General features: G+C 42.7%; 2 long non-coding RNA genes across 5 annotated transcripts in view; one reads left to right on the plus strand and one right to left on the minus strand.

Moving 5' to 3' along the window:
- Window positions 1-11,313, plus strand: part of LOC144379716 (uncharacterized) — a 131,804-nt gene extending 120,491 nt beyond the window's left edge. The window contains exon 2 of the long non-coding RNA XR_013443061.1: window positions 11,279-11,313. This is a non-coding gene — a long non-coding RNA (uncharacterized LOC144379716). The remainder of the gene's footprint in view (window positions 1-11,278) is intronic.
- The window catches only part of LOC118522846 (uncharacterized), a 161,288-nt gene that overhangs the window by 110,737 nt on the left and 32,733 nt on the right, over window positions 1-17,818 (minus strand). Inside the window, exon 3 of one of the 4 annotated variants that reach the window (XR_013443060.1) lies at window positions 13,733-13,860. The exons of the other annotated variants lie outside the window; for them this stretch is intronic. This is a non-coding gene — a long non-coding RNA (uncharacterized LOC118522846). The remainder of the gene's footprint in view (window positions 1-13,732; window positions 13,861-17,818) is intronic. 4 annotated transcript variants of the gene reach the window in all.

Here is a 17,818-nt window from a genome sequence, read left to right on the forward strand (position 1 = left end):
GTCTATCTCACACTATAGTAGAAGTGCCACAAGGACAAGGATTTTTATATGTTTTTCTTATCACTATATATCCAGTGCATAACACATAGTAGCTACTCAAAACATCTTGGTAAATGAATGAATCTTCACGATAACAGTAGCACTTAGAGATAATTACTTTTTTTTCTATTTTATGTATGTGAAAATAGGCTTGAGGGATTATGCATATTGTCCCAGGTCAAATGTCCAGTTGGTAGAAGTTCCAGGATTTACACCCGAGTCTCCATGGTTCCAGAAGTTAGGCGCTTAACCACACTCCATACCACCATTAGCATAAATGACCACTGAAACCACAGGAAGTTATCCATCCCTTTCTCCAGGAAGAAGGGTGGAGTGAAAAAAAAAAAAAAGAGAGAGAGAAGGACAAAGAGGAAATCCTCAGTGACCCCAACCATTGTGGAAAGAAAGAGAATCTCTAATGAAGACTGAGAGTAATATCAGAGCAGGAAGAGGAAACCAGGAAAGGAACTGTGTTCTAGAAACCAAAGGAGAGCCTACCCAAATAAGGCAGTGGTCAGCAGTTCCAAACTCAACTAATGGTCAGGCAGGGAGCGCTCTAGAAAATGCTTATCAATTGGACATCTCCATGGCCGGACTATAGTCTTGAGGAGGGAGAGACAAGTTTTCTTGATAGTAGTGAAGACCATGATGAGCACCTTGTAAATGGGATGATGGTGGCAGAAGCTAGCCCATGGATAAAGACTAAAGGGAAGGTAGTGGAGAACCTGGGGATAAACAACAATTGCCATTAGTTAGTTGCCTGTGAGGGGAAAGAGGAAAACAGGACAGTGACGAGTAAGAAAGAAGTGAGGAAAGATTTCTTTGTTAAGGTAGGAGAGAATCCATCTCTTTGGCTTGAACTAGACACAGTAAAAATGTGTGTATGTGGAGGTACAGTGTGTTTGTGGGGGGGTGTAAGTGGAAGGCGGTATGCGTGTATGTGTGTGTGATGTGGTACATATGTGGGGGTGTATATGGAGGGTGTGTATGTGGAAAGGTACATGGATGTATGGGGGGTTTGTGTGTTGAATGAATGAATCAATCAATAAAATCCAATAATGCCCATTAACCTTCTTGAGAAGATTGTGCCTTCCAAAACCTCACCTTATGCTGAACTAGCAAAGGCACTTGCTCCGATGGTCTTCCCCATTAGTCCCCCTTTCACAGGGACTGTGCACCCTTTACTATGCCATTGCTTATCGAGAGTTTATAGGGAAACAGTTGTCTGTCCTCATAAAGAGAGGGGGGACATTGTGCATCACTTATCTACAAGTTTTTGTGCAAGTAGTTTGTGCCAGGAGGAGACCCAAGAGGAACCAGCAGAGCAAGCCTTCTCCTCTTGGTGAGACTCGCTCCTCCTGGAGCACCAGATTTTCCTACTCAGGCAAAAAGAGAAAGCAAAGATTGTCCTCCACTCCATTCTAGGGATAGGCTTGCCTGTGGACAGGACTGGCCACATAATGTGTGGGTCCCATTGCAAAATTAAGTTGGGGGGTGTCCCTGTTCAACAATGATTATGAATCCAACACTAAGAGCAGAGCACTGACCAAGGGTGGGTCCTTCCAAGTTCAGGGCCATGTATTAGAGCCCAGTGGTGAACCCGTGGAGAGCCCTGCTGCCAACCAGGCTGAGGTTTGAGTAGGAGCTTCAATTCTCATCTTATATAATATCTCTGCAAACCTGCCCATTATTGATTTTCTTCTATTAAGTGCCAGATAATTTCCTGAGACATATTACATGGCACGCCCCCTCTATAGGTCCTCTTCTCTCTCCTTTAACGGTTCCTCTTCCCATCTTTCTAGCAGCACTATCTGGCAGTATCTTGAATTCATTTATTTCAATCCTGGGACCCAAGGCAGGAAACTTCCCCAGCTTCCATATTTGGTGAGTCCCTGAAAATGTGAGCCTATGGCTATTATTTATATGTGATATTATATCCTCCCGTGGGTGCTCATTAAATTTGCAGACTTTCCCACAGGTGGCTGCAGAGCATCCCAAATACTTTAAAGAATATGGGTCAACAACTGCTTATGCACAATTCTGGAATTCCAGGGGTGGCTGAGGGGACAACTCTGAAAACTTGTTATTTTTGGTCAATTATTTGAACCAATGTGAGAATATTTAATAGTGATTATCCCACTTAGTGTGAATATTTATATGTTTCACTATAGAAAATTTAATGGGTTTGAGTGCTTCCTCTGGCCCCCAATGGGGATGCTACACAATTTACAGCATATACTCATGTTACCTTTCTGAAATACAGTAAATTCTGAAGTCTAGCCTGCATGGGTTGTGGTTCAAGGACCGTGATATGATATTAATATATGCTTTGGGAAGCAGTTTGTACTAGTCAACGTTAATCTATTATCACCTGATTCATACACATTCTCTCTGGGAATATAATTAAATGGGTATTATAAGCCATCCCTTTCTTTAATATTTAAATAAAGGCCAAAAAAACATGGTCATATGCTTCCTAGGTATTTTCATTTCTTTGGGAACATTTGCTGACTATAGAGTTTTAATATTTAAGTCTTAAATCTTTAGCAATGAATTTCTCATGGATTTATTAGAGTTTTATGGACTTAGGAAACCTATATGGAAGTACCATAATAAAGAGGTTCCTGTTTTAAAAAATATGACATTACTGTAATCAACAAACATTTCTAACCTCATTGGAAACAAGCAAAGGAAGAAAATACAACCCTCAAACACACTTAATCTACAGGTAGAATTATTCAGGGACCAACGATAATATTTTATTTTCTACGGAAAGTTACGTGTAATGTGCCTGATGGGCATTTATAGTTTTGTAGCTAGTGAGTGAATACTAACTGTGGTTATAAATAGGGCAGAAATATAAATACTAAGTAAGCCAGAGTTGAGCTGTTACCCCCATTTCCCAGATAAACAAACCGAGGCACGGGAGTAAAGGAAATGTCCTTCACCTACTTTTAAGTTTACTGTTGGTCCAGAGAGTAACTCATTAATTCCTGTGCCCCCCCCATCCTCCTCCTCTTTCTTCCTCTGCTCCTCCTCTGCTTCTTTCTTATGCACTTCAATGCCATTAGTTGATTCTTTCATTTACTTAGCGTTTCTATTATCTTCACTGGCACCAAGAATTTTTCAGTTTTCATGTAAAACATACACAATGTGTTTGGGATCAGGGATTATCTTCTTAGAGACAGAATTAAAGGCTGTGAAAAGTATATGAGGCATAGGATGGGTTTTACTGGCCAATCTAAGAAACCCATTACTTGGCAGAGTCAAGTGTAAGTGGAGGGCTAGTGACCATAATTACAAACACTAAAAATGAGTACGATTTGATAACATTGTTGCAATTATGTTTGGATAAATCTCAATTTATAAGCAGTGACTGTTCACAAAGCATCAGGGAGACTGACGCCGGGCAGGTTGGAGAAGGATGCAACTTTTGACCGAACTCCACAGAGGACTTCACAATATAATTTGGTGTTCCTTATAATTTATTTGGTAAGGTGAGTTACAGTTGAATACTGTCTTCCAGGAGCCATATGCAGGAGATGTTTATAGTATACCTAGTACAGAAATGAAGTCAGTGGTGGAGCCAGAATTAAAACTTAGGGCATCTGAGGATCCCGTATCTGCTCTCACCCATTAGCCAGAAAGGGGATGAATTGAGTCACCGGTGTGAACTCTGGGGGAGGGGACCCTAAAATAATTTCTCCTGACTGTGCTACATCTTATCTTGCCACATTGTGGGTGACAGAGCCTGTCCTCATTATCTTATGCCCAACCATGAGCCCTTGTGTAGGAGAAGTGAGAAAAGTGAAGTCTGTGGTGTGATTTTGATTGTCATGTGGGAAGGCGATGGAAGCGACTCCCTCCTCGTGGACCGGGGATCTGAGTGAGCAGGCCTTTCAGGATGGATCCTGGGCACAGCACTCTTTTCTCGGCCTGACAGCTGAGAGTGCACCTCCTACTTCCTTGGCCACAAGCACACATTTTTAATAAGACATCAGTTGAGCAGCAGAATATTGGATATGACTTTTAATTACATTCTGCTTCCCATAAGCTCTACCTCCTCACTGCTAAAGAAAATATCACTGCCTTTGGGGTCACATAGCTTTCTGTGATAGGCAATTTTCAAATTTTACTTCAAAATTCTCATGAAGCTATGACCCACTTCACCAGCTCGCGGTGCAAAAGCAGGTGTCATTTCTCCTTATCATTATTGACTACAAGCCTTTGTCATGCCTCCAGGGACTCTAACAAATGTCTTCTGACTGGAAGGGAATCAATGAATAACCCTTTATATAGAGGAGGAAATGGGGATGTTTGGCAATTTCCTCTGAGGAGACTCCTGTGACTGCCACTTCCTGGTGTTGCTACCAAGATAGGCTGCCAAACATCCCAGGGCAAGGCCTCATCTGCTCGAGAGACCCCCAGGGCACTGAAGAGCACCCCAGCTTCACCTCTGGATCCAGGCTATGCAGGAAAATGCTTCTGCTCTTGGGAAGATTCTCATCTATGGTTGCTTCACACTGAACCAGACACAAATTCCAAGATGTATCCTGTCACTTTACGTTCATGCACAGACGCTTCCCTAGGGCACACAGGCCATGGTACCTGGACACTGGTTCCAGAGGGGTCACAGCACATGCTCTGTCAGAGGAGGTCTCCTCAGGATGCCTGGGTCGCTCAGTCAGTTAAGCATCTCCCTTCGGCTCAGGTCATGATCTCAGGGTCCTGGGATGGAGCCCCACATCAGGTTCCCTGCTCAGCGGGGAGCCTGCTTCTCCCTCTGCCTGACACTCCTCATGCTTGTGTTTGCTCTCTCTTTCTGACAAATAAATAAATAAAATCTTAAAAGAAGAAGAAGAAGAAGAAGAAGAAGAAGAAGAAGAAGAAGAAGAAGGAGAAGGAGAAGGAGAAGGAGAAGGAGGAGAAGGAGAAGAAGAAGAAGAAGAAGAAGAAGAAGAAGAAGAAGAAGAAGAAGAAGAAGAAGAAGGAGAAGGAGAAGGAGAAGGAGAAGGAGAAGGAGAAGGAGAAGGAGAAGGAGAAGGAGAAGGAGAAGAAGAAGAAAAAAAAGAGCTCTCTTCATCCTCTTCATTAACACAGGCCCTGATTTCGAGCTTCCATCCAGCTTCCCTGGAAGCCCCTTCTCTCATCTGCTGGCCACATCCTGGGCACCCCCAGGCCATCAGACATCCTCTAATAAATGAGAACCTCAAATCTTTAATTCTTTTCGTTCTTGGTGGCTATCTGGCCCTTTATATAAATCTACTGATGCAGATAGAGAGCAAGGAAAGGGACCATGCCAAGATTTATTCACCTATGGAAGCTATGCCTCACAACCTGCCTTGCCAACCACAAAACCACTACGTGCTTGTCTCAAAAGACAGACTTTAAATGGCTACCTAACTACTTTTTCTCTGTAAAAAAAAAAAAAAAAAAAGCAGCAGGGGTCTTCTATGCCGTTAAAACTAGAAATGACTGGTGCTGTTTAATGTCAGTTTTCAAAAAAGTCTAACTAAATAAAACAAATTAAACAGATTCACCCCACCAAACAGTACTGCTGTGGGCTATGTAGTCACCTCAATAGAAGTACTGTTGCTGAGGGAGAAGATGGAGGATTTCTGATAAAAGCGATGTTCCATGTGTGAGAATAACCACCAGCATAGGGGTTCTGACTACGTTAGGGACCAAGGAAAAGTCCATGGAATCTAACAGAGCCAGGGAGCCTGAGTGTTGGCTGAGGAAAACTCCATCTCAGTCCTGCAGAGCCCAGAGGATGCCTAACTGCTGCACAATGAGGAGATGGATGTGCAGATGACTTGCCAGGACCCAAGCCAACTGGAGCTCAGAACATTCCATACACCCTTTTTGTTGATGAACTTATCCTGCACAGTTTGCACCCCATTCCAGTTCAGGTAGGGTGATCACATCTAGCATAATGCTAGATTCTAAGATAAGCACTAAGGAGGTGTGTGTATATATATATATATATATGAAATTATCTTGAAAAGTCCCACAGTCTACCCATAGGTTCATAATGTATTGATTTGTGAGTACAACCCCAGAAGAACTTCAGATGCACATCTCTTTCCCCTGTTCTTGGGCATATGCATTGAGTAGAGTGCCAGGTGGAATCATCCACCACATGGTTATGTTCTCTCTTTTCTTCAACTGCATGTAATTCAAATCACATGAGTTAAATGTGCACTGATGTAACTACAGTCTCAGTGGGAAGGGTGGCCTTCTACATGTGAGGTCTTGAAAAAGTAAGAACACACAAGGAAAAGAAATTGCTGGCCAGGAAGTGCAAAGGAAAAGCATACTTCTAAAAACATACTTTGGTGTTGAAGCAGGGAATTTTTTTCTGGTGTTCTCGAAAAACTGCTAGTCTAAGATGAAGCCACTGGAGCTAAAGAAGAGATTGACCTGATTCTTGCAACACTTTCTGAAGTGTTTCTAAATCTGGCTTCCAGGGAGGACACCACACCAGTTCTCCTACTCTTCTGGTCACTCCTTCTCAGCTTTTTTGTTTCTTCCTCCTCATCATCCCAACCTCGAAATGTTGGGACCCCACATGCCTTAGATTTTGGATTTCTTCTCTCCTAAATATACTCTCACTCAGTGACCTCCTCCACTCCTATGCTTTATATGCCATATATACCCTGATGGTTCTGCATTTATATCTATAGCCAACAGCTCCTCTGGGAGATCCAGACTCACATAACCAATTACCTACATAACATTTCCATTCGATGTGATAGGCATCTTGAGCAAACGTGTCTAAAACTGGATTCTTGATTCCCTATTTCCATCACCTTGCTCTTCCTCCAGCACATTTTATCTCTGTCAGTATCACCTCCATTCCCCCAGTTGCTCAGGTCAAAAATATGAAGTCATTCTTTACCCTCTTTCTCTCCCACACCAGATCGAATTCATCAGCATATCCTGTTATCTGGATATTCAAAATACATGCACAGTCTGGGGCTTTCTCATCATCTCTGGACACCACACTGCTCCAGGCCGTGGGCCTCTCTTGCGTAGACCAGTACCGTCATTCCCTAACTGGTGTTCCTTTTTCTACTCTTGCCTCCTACAGACCATCCTTCTCATAGTGGTCAAAGATGCCTTTTATTTTTTTAAAAGATTTTTTATTTATTCATTTGACAGAGAGAGAGAGCACAAGCAGGGGAAGAAGCAGGGAGAGGGAGAGGGATAAGCAGACTCCCCACTGAGCAAGGAGCCCGATGTGGGGCTCGATCCCAGGACCCCGGGATCATGACCTGAGCTGAAGGCAGTTGCTTAACCAACTGAGCCACCTGGGTGTCCCCAGAGATGCCTTTTAAAGATAGAAATCAGATCATGTATCTCCTTTGTCCAAAAGTTTCTGATAGTTTCCCATTGTGGCGAGAATAAAACCTCAGGCCCCTTGATGGCTTTCAGAAACCCCCATAATCTGGCAGCTGTCAACCCCTCAACAACTTTCTTTGACTAATCTGAAGTCACTTTGGCCTTTTAATAGTTCCTAGAACACACCTAATTCTTCACCTCACTAGAACATTTTTATATATTTTATTAATTTCTTTATTATTTATTTGCTCGTCCCTTCAGCCTGGAGCTGCCTTTTGCAGTTTCAGCATAGCTGACTCAAAAAGCTCTCCAGGGGGATGAGGGGAAAGTATAATTAAAAGAGGTAATCAGGTCTTTCTTCAGCCTTCAGATTCTTAGTGCCATGGATCAAACCTATGCTGGGAAAAAGAGACAAGGAACTTAAATCAACGGCATGGTGGAATCTTCCCTCTAGATACATTTTAATAATTAAAATATTACAGAATCCATCCAAGATGTTGTTAAGAGATATGGATAGAATATTCACCATAGCATTGTTGAAGGCAAAGTTTGGGGAGGGGGAAGATTCCGAAAAATAGAACAAAACATTTTATATTTATAGCGCTTTAAGTTGACGCTTCTCACCAAGCCAGTTCCTGTGGTTTAGGGAACACCACTGATGCACACATATCAGCGCCAACCATGTTGTAAAACTCCGTGTTGGCTCTAATTATGTTCCAATTGATTATTTTAAGTTGTCTGTGTATCTGGGGCGTATTACAAGAATAACCTATCCCAAATGAGTAGCATTGTGTGTAAGGCAATGAAAAGTTGTCAAAACGCAAGCAGTCAGAAAATGCAACTCTTGTGTACCTTTACTAAAACAAAACAAGATTAACTTAAAGATGCATGGCAACGGATGAAGATGGAAGTTTGAAATGATAGTAACAATTCAAGAATGGAAAAGTCCTACATAAAAGGACTCAAGGTAGGAGCGCTTGGGTGGCTCAGATGGTTAAGCATCTGCCTTTGGCTAAGGTCGTGATCCCAGGGTCCTGGGGTCGAGCCCCATGTCTGGCTCCTGACTCAGCAGGGAGCCTGCTTCTGTCTCTCCACCTGCTCATGCTCTCTCTCTCTCTCTGTATCTCTCTGTCTCTAATGATAAATAAAACCTTTAAAAAAATTTTTTTTTAATTTTTTAAAAATTTTAAAAAAAGGACTCAAGGTAAACATTAAGATCAGTGAAGTTTAGGGGCCCCTGGGTGACTCAGTCTTTAAGCATCTGCCTTCGGCTCAGGTCATGGTCCCAGGGTCCTGGGATCGAGCCCCACGTCAGGCTCCCTGCTCCGCGGGAAGCCTCCTTCTCCCTCTGCCACTCCCCCGCTTGTGTTCCCTCTCTCGCTGTGTCTCTCTCTGTCAAAAAAAAAAAAAAAATCAATGAAGTTTAGGAGTGACGTGCAATACTTGTAAATATGGATTGGAAACATAAATGTGCACGAGCTCCTGACCCAGCTCAGTCAGTAGAAATTGTAACTCTTAATCTCAGGGTCGTGAGTTCAAGCCCCACATTGGGCACGGAGCCTACCTAAAAAATAAAAACAATTTAAAAAATAAATAAAAGAAACAAGTGTGCAAGGCAAAGCAGTTTTTATTTTTTATTTTTTTAAATTTAAGTTAAAATTAGATAAGATATAGTGTATTATTAGTTTCAGGGGTAGAATTTAGTGATTCATCAGTTACATACAACACCCAGTTCTCATTACATCACGTGCCCTCCTTAATGCCCATCACCCAGTTACCCCATCCCCCACCTACCTCCCTTCCAGCAACGCTTGTTTGTTTCCTACAGTCAGGAGTCTCTTATATTTTATTTTATTTTTTATTTTTCCTTCCCTTCCCCTATGTTCATCTATTTTGTTTTATAAAAATACAGTGGCATATTATGAAATTCATCATTTAATATAATGGATCTATTACCCCAGGTCAATTAACAGCAGTTAAGTAGAACAGAGAGGAATAGATGAAGTAAAATGCATTGAACTCCTTACAATGAATATTGTCAGACTCAGTGTTGCTGAGAATTAGAGCATGTGGCTTTACATATGTAGCTTGCTACTCTACAAGATGACCTCAGTGGAATAAAAAAAACTACAACTTGAAAATCACAATAGAATAGAAAATAAAGATCTTAATGTCAGTATAACTGTCAGGAGTCTTTGTGATCTGAAAAACAAAAAAAAACTTTCATTTTGCAAAAAAAATCGTTTGCTGATACAGGAAAAATATGTGGGAAAACATAAGAGTGTTGCAGTCTGTTAAAGATTAATTTTTAAAAAATCTTGCACACAAAAAGTGTATATAATATCCATAAGGATAAATTAGTATGTATTTATTAACTTTTAACTTCAAAATAAAGTTATGTCCTCTTTTTATATATTCAGAAGACATTTAGAAAACATGAAGCACATATTAGGATTTAAAATTTCAATAATTTGCAAACAATAGATACTGCACAAAGTATCAGATGGAAATTCCAGAAAGTCATACCAAAAAAAAAAAAAAAAAGTGTAGTTTATTGCATTTTTAAACCCTAATCTCATTTGCATGTATGTGTGTATGCATTCGTGCTTGGGCTAACATTTGGTATACAAAATTTAAAATGCCCAAATATCAGTTTTTTCCTTCTTCCTTAGGAATGGAATCCTAAATTTTAGTGGGATATTTAACCAACCAGAATGGACTATTTTTCCCATCTTCCCTTGTGGCGAGGTCTAGACCCGTGACCGCATTCAGGCCATTGAGATGCGAGCTGAAGCAGTGGACAGGGCTGCCCGTAGGTATCGTTCAGCGGAAGAACATGTCTCACCGCATCGTTTCCTTCTTCCTACTGGCTGGGCAGGGCACAGGAACGCAAATGGCCATCTTGAGCTCTGGTGCATCAGCTACTGCAAATGGCTGAGCAACAAGGTAGCTAATCCTGGAAACCTGATGTTACAGAGGCCTTTGATTGCCTTTGATTGCCTTTGAGAGAGCAGTTCCTGATAGGGATAGAAAAAAATGAAACCAAAGTGGCTTGTATGGAGGAGTGAATGGGTGATGGAAAGTGGAAGCAAGGAGAGAGTCTGCGCTTTCAAGATGCCTCATGGTGAAGCCACAGAGACACGGGGCAGCGGTTTGTGTGAGAGTCAAGGCTGGGAGAGGGTCATGCTTTTTCTGGGTGGGAGCAGAACACTGGAGAATCTGGAATGTTTACAGTCTGAGGCCAAGAGATAAGTACCTGTGAAGAGGGAGAACAGAAAAGAGCGCTTGGGAGGGAATAGAATCCAAAACAAATGGAGAAGAGGCTAGTCTCCTACGCTCAGCTGTTTTCTGGAAATGAAGAAGCAAATCAAGTCTTGACAAGGAGAGTAGTCAAGGTTTGAAAAATCCCTGAGGGATGAGAAAAACGAGCAGATAAGAATGAACACTGCTGAGCCTTCCTGAGGTCCCGCCTGAGACTGGCCTAGAGGACGGAGCTTCCACCCAGGGGCAAAGGCACCACTCGGCAACTTGGAAATTAGAATCGGCTCAAATGGATCGTGAGGCTGCTGTGGAATAGACTTCAAGGCCTATACAACAGACGCTCCAAGGGTTGGTGGAAATGAGTGTGTTGATGACAGTGTGGTTGCAATAACAAGCCTTGAAGCACAGACAAGTTAGGAAAGGAATTGAAACAAGGAGGGTGGAGAGCCTGGTTGGATGGAGACCTGGAGACAGGGAAGGGAGTTCAGGTGCAGTCCTGCTGACAGGGAGGAGTGTGGGCCTGAGGGGGGTGTGGTGGTGGCGGAAGGAGGGAGCTGGGAGGTCCCCAGGGGGGATGGGGATGATCAAAGGCACAGCTCAGCCCAAGGGCTGAGTGCAGAAGGAGCTAAAGCAGGGCGGGGGGGGGGGGGGGGGGGGGGGGGGTAAGAGCACACGGGCTCAAGGGCCCATGAAGCTGAGATGCGGAATTCGGTGTCCAGACTCAAGTCCATATCACACATGGTTTTGGAAGGAACAGGTTTTAAGAAGAAAATTGGTCCAGGGGCCAACTTGTTTCAGAGGCCATGGCGGGAAACCAAACACAATAGTATGGAGACATGTAGTCACTGGAAATAAGACAGCAAGCCAAGAGGCTAAGAAGATGCTTCTCTCATCGGTATCCTTCAGGAATTTTTGTAAATATAAAACCTGGAAGATATGCACTATTAGGTCCATTTAAGGAGTAATTTTTATAAAAAGTTTTGATCACTGTAAGGTAATTGTGAATAACATATGTTGAGTGCTTACAATTATTGTTATTTTCCCGACAATAACGATAACATTTCAGTCCTTAGGACCCATCCATGCAAGCCCCCCTCCCTGCTATTGATTTTTTACTTTTTTCTTGTTCCAGTAGAGGGCACTCAAAGCTCAAATAAATGCATGCAATCATTTTAACAGCAATTGTTTTATATAATTAAAGCTCATATTTTAATGAAAAAGAGAAATTCTGATTCAATGAGACTTAATTACTAGTCACGCGTGGAAATTTCACTCCCATGAAATGAGATCCTGTAAGTGATTACATGCCTCCCTGGACACTCTCATTATTTTCTCTCTGCACACACTAAAAAGTAGGAGGGAATGTCTCTTGCCTGTAAGACAAGATGGGCTTTCTAAATGCACGTCCACAATGGACATCTGACCCTCAGGTGTCATCTTCATTCCCATCTGACTTCTTTGAGAGGGGTCTCAAAGAATCTGGAAATTATCCTGTGGGCTACTGGACAAACATCCTTCAGTGATGAGAAAGCACCAGTGGGACAGAAGTGACTCCGAGGAGAGAAAACTCCTTGCTGGCAAAACTGTGCCACAAATGAGGGACGGAAGTTGAGGCCGCTGTGCACAGCCCATGGAGGGGTCCTTAAGGAAGCTTCTAGAAGACCTTGTGTTTCAGAGAGCTGTGAAAATCCAAGTATTGTTAGTACTTGAGGGAAGACCATCTTCCAAGCACAAGATTAGCTTTGCGTGGCTATGGTTGCCAGTTTGGCAGAATTACAGTGGAAGATGTGAACAGTGGTAATGTGGTTGTCAGTATTCTGTCAAAGCTTCTCCTGGAGGAGTTAGACCCTGGGGTCAAGTGATTCTGCAGCTATGGTCTTTGCCACAAAAGGGGTTGCCATGATCCTAGCACAGCAGCTTCGCCAAACGCAATTCGGTTTGGCTTTACATCTTACGTCGGAGTAAGGATTACTTGCAGGCAGCGAATGGGAATCACTTGGAGCTTCCTGTAATAGTGATGATCTATCAATATGCATTATCTTCTTAGGTAGTATGCAGGCTGCTTAAAGGGAAGAGAGGACTCTCCCCAAAAAAGTCTTCTTAGCAGAGATCGCGGACCTGGCATTACAAAGAGTATGCTATGGCTTTATGAGTTATTTATAACAGATTTGTCTAAGGCACTGTTACAAGACTCTGAAACTTTACAATTTAAACAACTCCCCTTATCTGCCCCCCCCCCCCAGATGCAGCCTTCCCAGCACTCATTAACTCAGTCCTGTCTCCTCTGGATACCCTAGTGTTGGGATCCTGAAGTCATATGCGTGCGCTAACTCCCTTATGCTCAGGATGCAAATGTCAGTAGGGCAAAGGTCTGAGAAGCTATGCAAAATGGAATTTTTTAGAAAGCACTTTCTCTTCTTCCTAATAACATGACAGTACAAGATAAAGGATTTATAATTTAAGACCCTGAGGGTGCGCAAACATCAATAATGAAAATCAAACAACTTTAAGCTTGTGGGGTTAAATATAGAATACATATTTATGGCTTAGTTGTAATTGTTGGGCATGTCTAGCCTTGCCATATATTGTTGACAGATCAGGCGGCAGCTGTCCCATTGTTTATTCTTTTTCTCAGCTTTCTGACATTGGCTTGATTTATAGTTGTTGGCGATAAATTACAAGGTTGAATCTAGTTCCTAACCCTCTAGCTGAAGATTTCCCATTACCTGGCTAGGCAAGCTAAATATTGCACTTAAAATAACATCAAAATCGTACTAAAGGAAAATCATTCAAATGAAAGTGAATGCCAACGGTCTTGAAATGAACCAGCCACACCCCATGTGGCAGCGTGGTAGAGTGGAAAACACACAGCAGTCCCGTCAGCAAGTCTGGCTTCTATAATTTAAGCAAGCCACATCGTCTCTGTGAGTCTGTAAGTTACTCCGTCTCCAATCCAACCAACCAGTCTCAAGATTCTGTGCCTCTAGGGATGATTTTTGTAGCACTTAGGATACGTTCCGCTGTAAGTGTAAGAAACAAAAGACCCAGCTAAAAATGGTTTAATAAATAAAGGCATGTTTGATCTTACCTAACAGGAAGTCAGGGCACAGGGTAATTCCAGGGACGTTCGCTTGGTAGCTCAGTGATGTCAGCTGGCCTGCACAAGCCTTGTCTCCAGGGTCACAAGATGACTGCTCCTGGTATCACATCCTCACACTGTGACATTCACAGAGAGGAACGACGGAGTTAGCCGGGGTCAGTCATCATCCTCGCTCTGCAGCAGTCCCAGGGATACGAGGAGGGTGTGAACAAGTCTGCGTTCAGTGAGGTGAAGGTGATGGCCAGTGGTGGTTCAGTAGGCGATGTGCGGTGTAAACGTGCACACGAGACTCACTGGTAGGTTTCAGAGTGGTCCAGAGGCACAGGATGTACCCCAGATGACAAATCTTTCTAGCCAAGTAACACAGTTCCATTGGGTAGAGACTGCCCTCTTTATTTCGCAGTTTGAAAATTATTCCCTTTGGAACATATTCCCAGTTGGCTCAAAGCACTTGGGAGCACATGTTAAATTCCACAAGCAGCATCTCCTAAATCTACCAAATGTATTTAAATCTTGATCCCGGTAACTAATAGTGAATAAAAAGCATGATACTCCATGATGTAGATTATGGGGGGAAATCTGCTCCATCGTTAAGCCTGTTTAAGCCTTACTCAGGGGTGATGGTGGGGGAGGGAAGAAGAGGGCCGTGTTGTTTCTAGAACTCATCATGGTCAAATTGTAAACTTCTGATAAGCAGTTTTTACTGCCCTTGTGGTTGCACGATTTCCTTGCAAAAAGATCCAGAAGTCTCCCCGTACCAGCTATCCCCCCCTTTCCATTTTCAGGGGGCCTCTTCAATTCAAGATGGTTTTTTGCCTATGACCAACATGATGCTGTCTTCCCTTCCTTTGTGGGAATGGGGACACAGATAAAATAATTCATGACCAGGAGACATGTCATGTGGCTCCCACTCTGTCCTTTAATCTCAGGCTTCATTATATTGTCTGAAATCCTGTTGTTACTGGCGAGGGAGAGAAAAATGGGGCTTTTCTGTTGGCATGGGCCTGGAGTCCTTCTCATCTGAGTCAATGAACTGGGGCTGCAATGTAGAGTTTGAGGGGACAGGCATTCTAGAAGGAGAACTGCATTCATAAATTGTAAGAGTTGAGGAGCCAAATACCGGAGGGTGAATCAGGATGTTCTCAGCAGTCAGAGAAGGAGGACAGAGGTGGATGTCAACTAGGAAATGGATCCAAAAATTCCAAATCAGGGCAGTGTGAGCAAGAGAAAGCACAGAGGATCAAGGGAACAGAGGGAGAGAGAAGGGGACTGAGCAACTGACGTATATGCCGATTAGTCAGCCTGGCTCAACCAGGAGCAGTTTGGATAAAAACGGTCTTCCATATCATTTACACCACCCATTTATTGCAACTTTGAGACTGTAAGTGATGAAAATAAGAATGTATTTCTAATGCTGGGGGGAAATTTCAGAGTGGTTGCTTTGGGATCCAAAGCTGTTTATTCTCAGCGTCACGTGAGGTTCTGTCTGCTCCCTTTTCCTGATATTTTAACCTCAAGTTACTCCAGATTCTTTCTAGATTTGGAGATAATTGTTCACATGCAGTTGAACTTTATCTTTGAGAAGAACGCGCTGGTGTGGAATTTGTTGTGTCTGCCTTCCTGTTATTGCTACAGATTTAGGTGCGCTTTTTTACAGAGCATCACAAAGAGGTAGCCTTGAGTCACTATGCATGTAGGTTTGAGTGCAGATAAGAATTTAGTCTACAGATTCCCATTATATAGAACAATGAAACTGTATTACTGTTTATGTGCTAGGACTGAAAAGAATCAGAACACTTTCAACAGATATATATATATATATATATATATATATATATATATATATTATACAATATATAATTATTATATTACATTTGAATTGCATCATATTTTATAAATATATACTTATAAAATATATAAATATACTAAATATATATCTATCAATTTGGAGAAGGTTTGTGGCTTCAGCTAATAGAAACCTTGACTAATAGGCACTTAACCAAACAGAAGCTTATATTTTTCAGTTAATGCCTCTGGAGACAGACAACCCGAGAACTGCCTTTTTATCTTTCTGCGCTGCCATTCTCAGCATGATGGCTTACTGCCTCGGCGTCGATAGATGGCTGCTTCGGCCCTAACCATCTCACCTGCGCTCTATGCCAGAGGTAGAGGAGATCACTGGAACCACTTATCCCTTTATCAGGAAAGGATAGGCTTCATTGGCCAGGACTGAGTCACACGGACGTTGCTAGCTGTAAAGAAAGCTGGAAGAGCATGTATTTAATTCTCCTAACCTTAATTGAGGAGGTGGCCGAAGGCAAATGGGGTTAGGGATGAACTTGGAGCCAACCGGCCAAGCTCGACTGCCACACCCTGCTACAGTGAAGGCCCCACACAGGGACGATATTAAAATCTAAAGGCAAGTTCTTATCTAAATGGAACTTCGTGTGACATATCGCAACAGCCTGGAAAAATAGGAGAAGTCTAAGGTGTCACAGACTGAATTGAACAGTCTGAGAGCTGGCAAGTCTGAATGATAGAAACAATTTTCTAAATTTAATTTATTTGTGGGGCACCTGGGTGGCTCAGTCGGTGAAGTGTCTGCCTTCGGCTCAGGTCACGATCCCAGGGTCCTGGGATCGAGCCCCACATCAGGCTCCTTGCTCAGCAGGAAGCCTGCTTCTCCCTCTGCCCCTCCTCCTGCTCGTGTACTCTATCTTTCTCTCTCGAATAAATAAATAAAATCTTTTAAAAAAATAAATCTAATTTATTTACTCCTTTACCTTCCTATTTTTCTTTAGGTATACCTACATTTTCACAAAAGAATTTCAGAAATCTTTTAAAGGTATATAAATTACTACAAAGTAACACAAGTGAAAATTAGAGCAAAGGAATAAAGGCTGATTAGCTGAAACTTTCATGGTGATCATTTCACAATGAACGCAAATCAAACCATCATGCCATATGCCTTCAATGTATACAGTGATTTTTTTTTTTTTTTGGTCAATTATTTCTCAGTAAAACTGGGAAAAAATTTAAAAAAGGAATAAAGATGAGAGCAAATTGGAAGCAGGAATTTGACTAAAAATTCATTCCTCGTTGAGGTAAACAGATAGTATGGGTAAACCCAAAATTTGCCTTTAGCCTTATGTTCCCCCTAAAAGAGACCCTACTAAGGTCTCCTTCAGTTGTAGTGGGAATGAGCTCTCCCGGGGCCTGGAGCAACATCTGTGGGAAAAGTGGGCATCCATCCATGGGTGACCTCCTCCTTCCATTACTGTAGCTGCTTCTTGGGACTGAGTTCTCCACGGTGGCTTTGCCACTTGGAGTGTTTTTTCAGTGCTTCTCCTGTTCAGGGACATTTGATTATTATTATTCAGTTAACACACATTTTTGGTTATTTTCTTTCTTGGGTTAAAGGAGGGCGATCTAGAAACTGAGGATTTCCAAGGTGTCAGGGCCTGGCTGTGTGTCTCCCTGTGGCTCCTTCAATATTCCTGCTGGCTTGGAAGGAGTCGTGTATTATAGGCGGGAGGCTGAGGTTCAACCAGGTTGAGTCATGTGCCCACGGTTCGGCCCAGTCATCAGCACAGCTAGGTTTTGAGCTTGGATCTGACTCTGCAGCCCAGGCCCGTCCATGATGCCACTTTAAAGGACCTGCATTTATTCATAAACCCGAGGTCCACTGTCAGAGCCGGACATCTGAGGCTCAGCCCTTCTCCTTCTGCACTGTTCTCTCTGCTCCTCAACCAATTTCTCTGAAGGCTGTTCTAGGAAGATTCCTGGGCTTAGAATTAGAAGGCTTGCTCACCACTTTCTGCTCTTTGACTCAAGAGCTGTGTGACCTCAGGTAATTCACTGAAGCCTCCCGAAGCTGGGTTTGCTCATTCAGGGACAGAGGGCGATGACAGTGTCCCAGTCACTTGGAGGCAGGGGTGGTGGGAGGAACGGATTGCCATAAAGCTCAAACGGGATCCACGGTGCTACACTCCTTGGAAGAAGCATAAGCTTCAATCACATTCCATGTGTTGTCTTATTTATTTATTACTGGGATCTCATGATGTGGTTCCAGAG

Source organism: Halichoerus grypus, chromosome 12 (genome assembly GCF_964656455.1).
Source record: "Halichoerus grypus chromosome 12, mHalGry1.hap1.1, whole genome shotgun sequence".
Classification (NCBI taxonomy): domain Eukaryota; kingdom Metazoa; phylum Chordata; class Mammalia; order Carnivora; family Phocidae; genus Halichoerus; species Halichoerus grypus.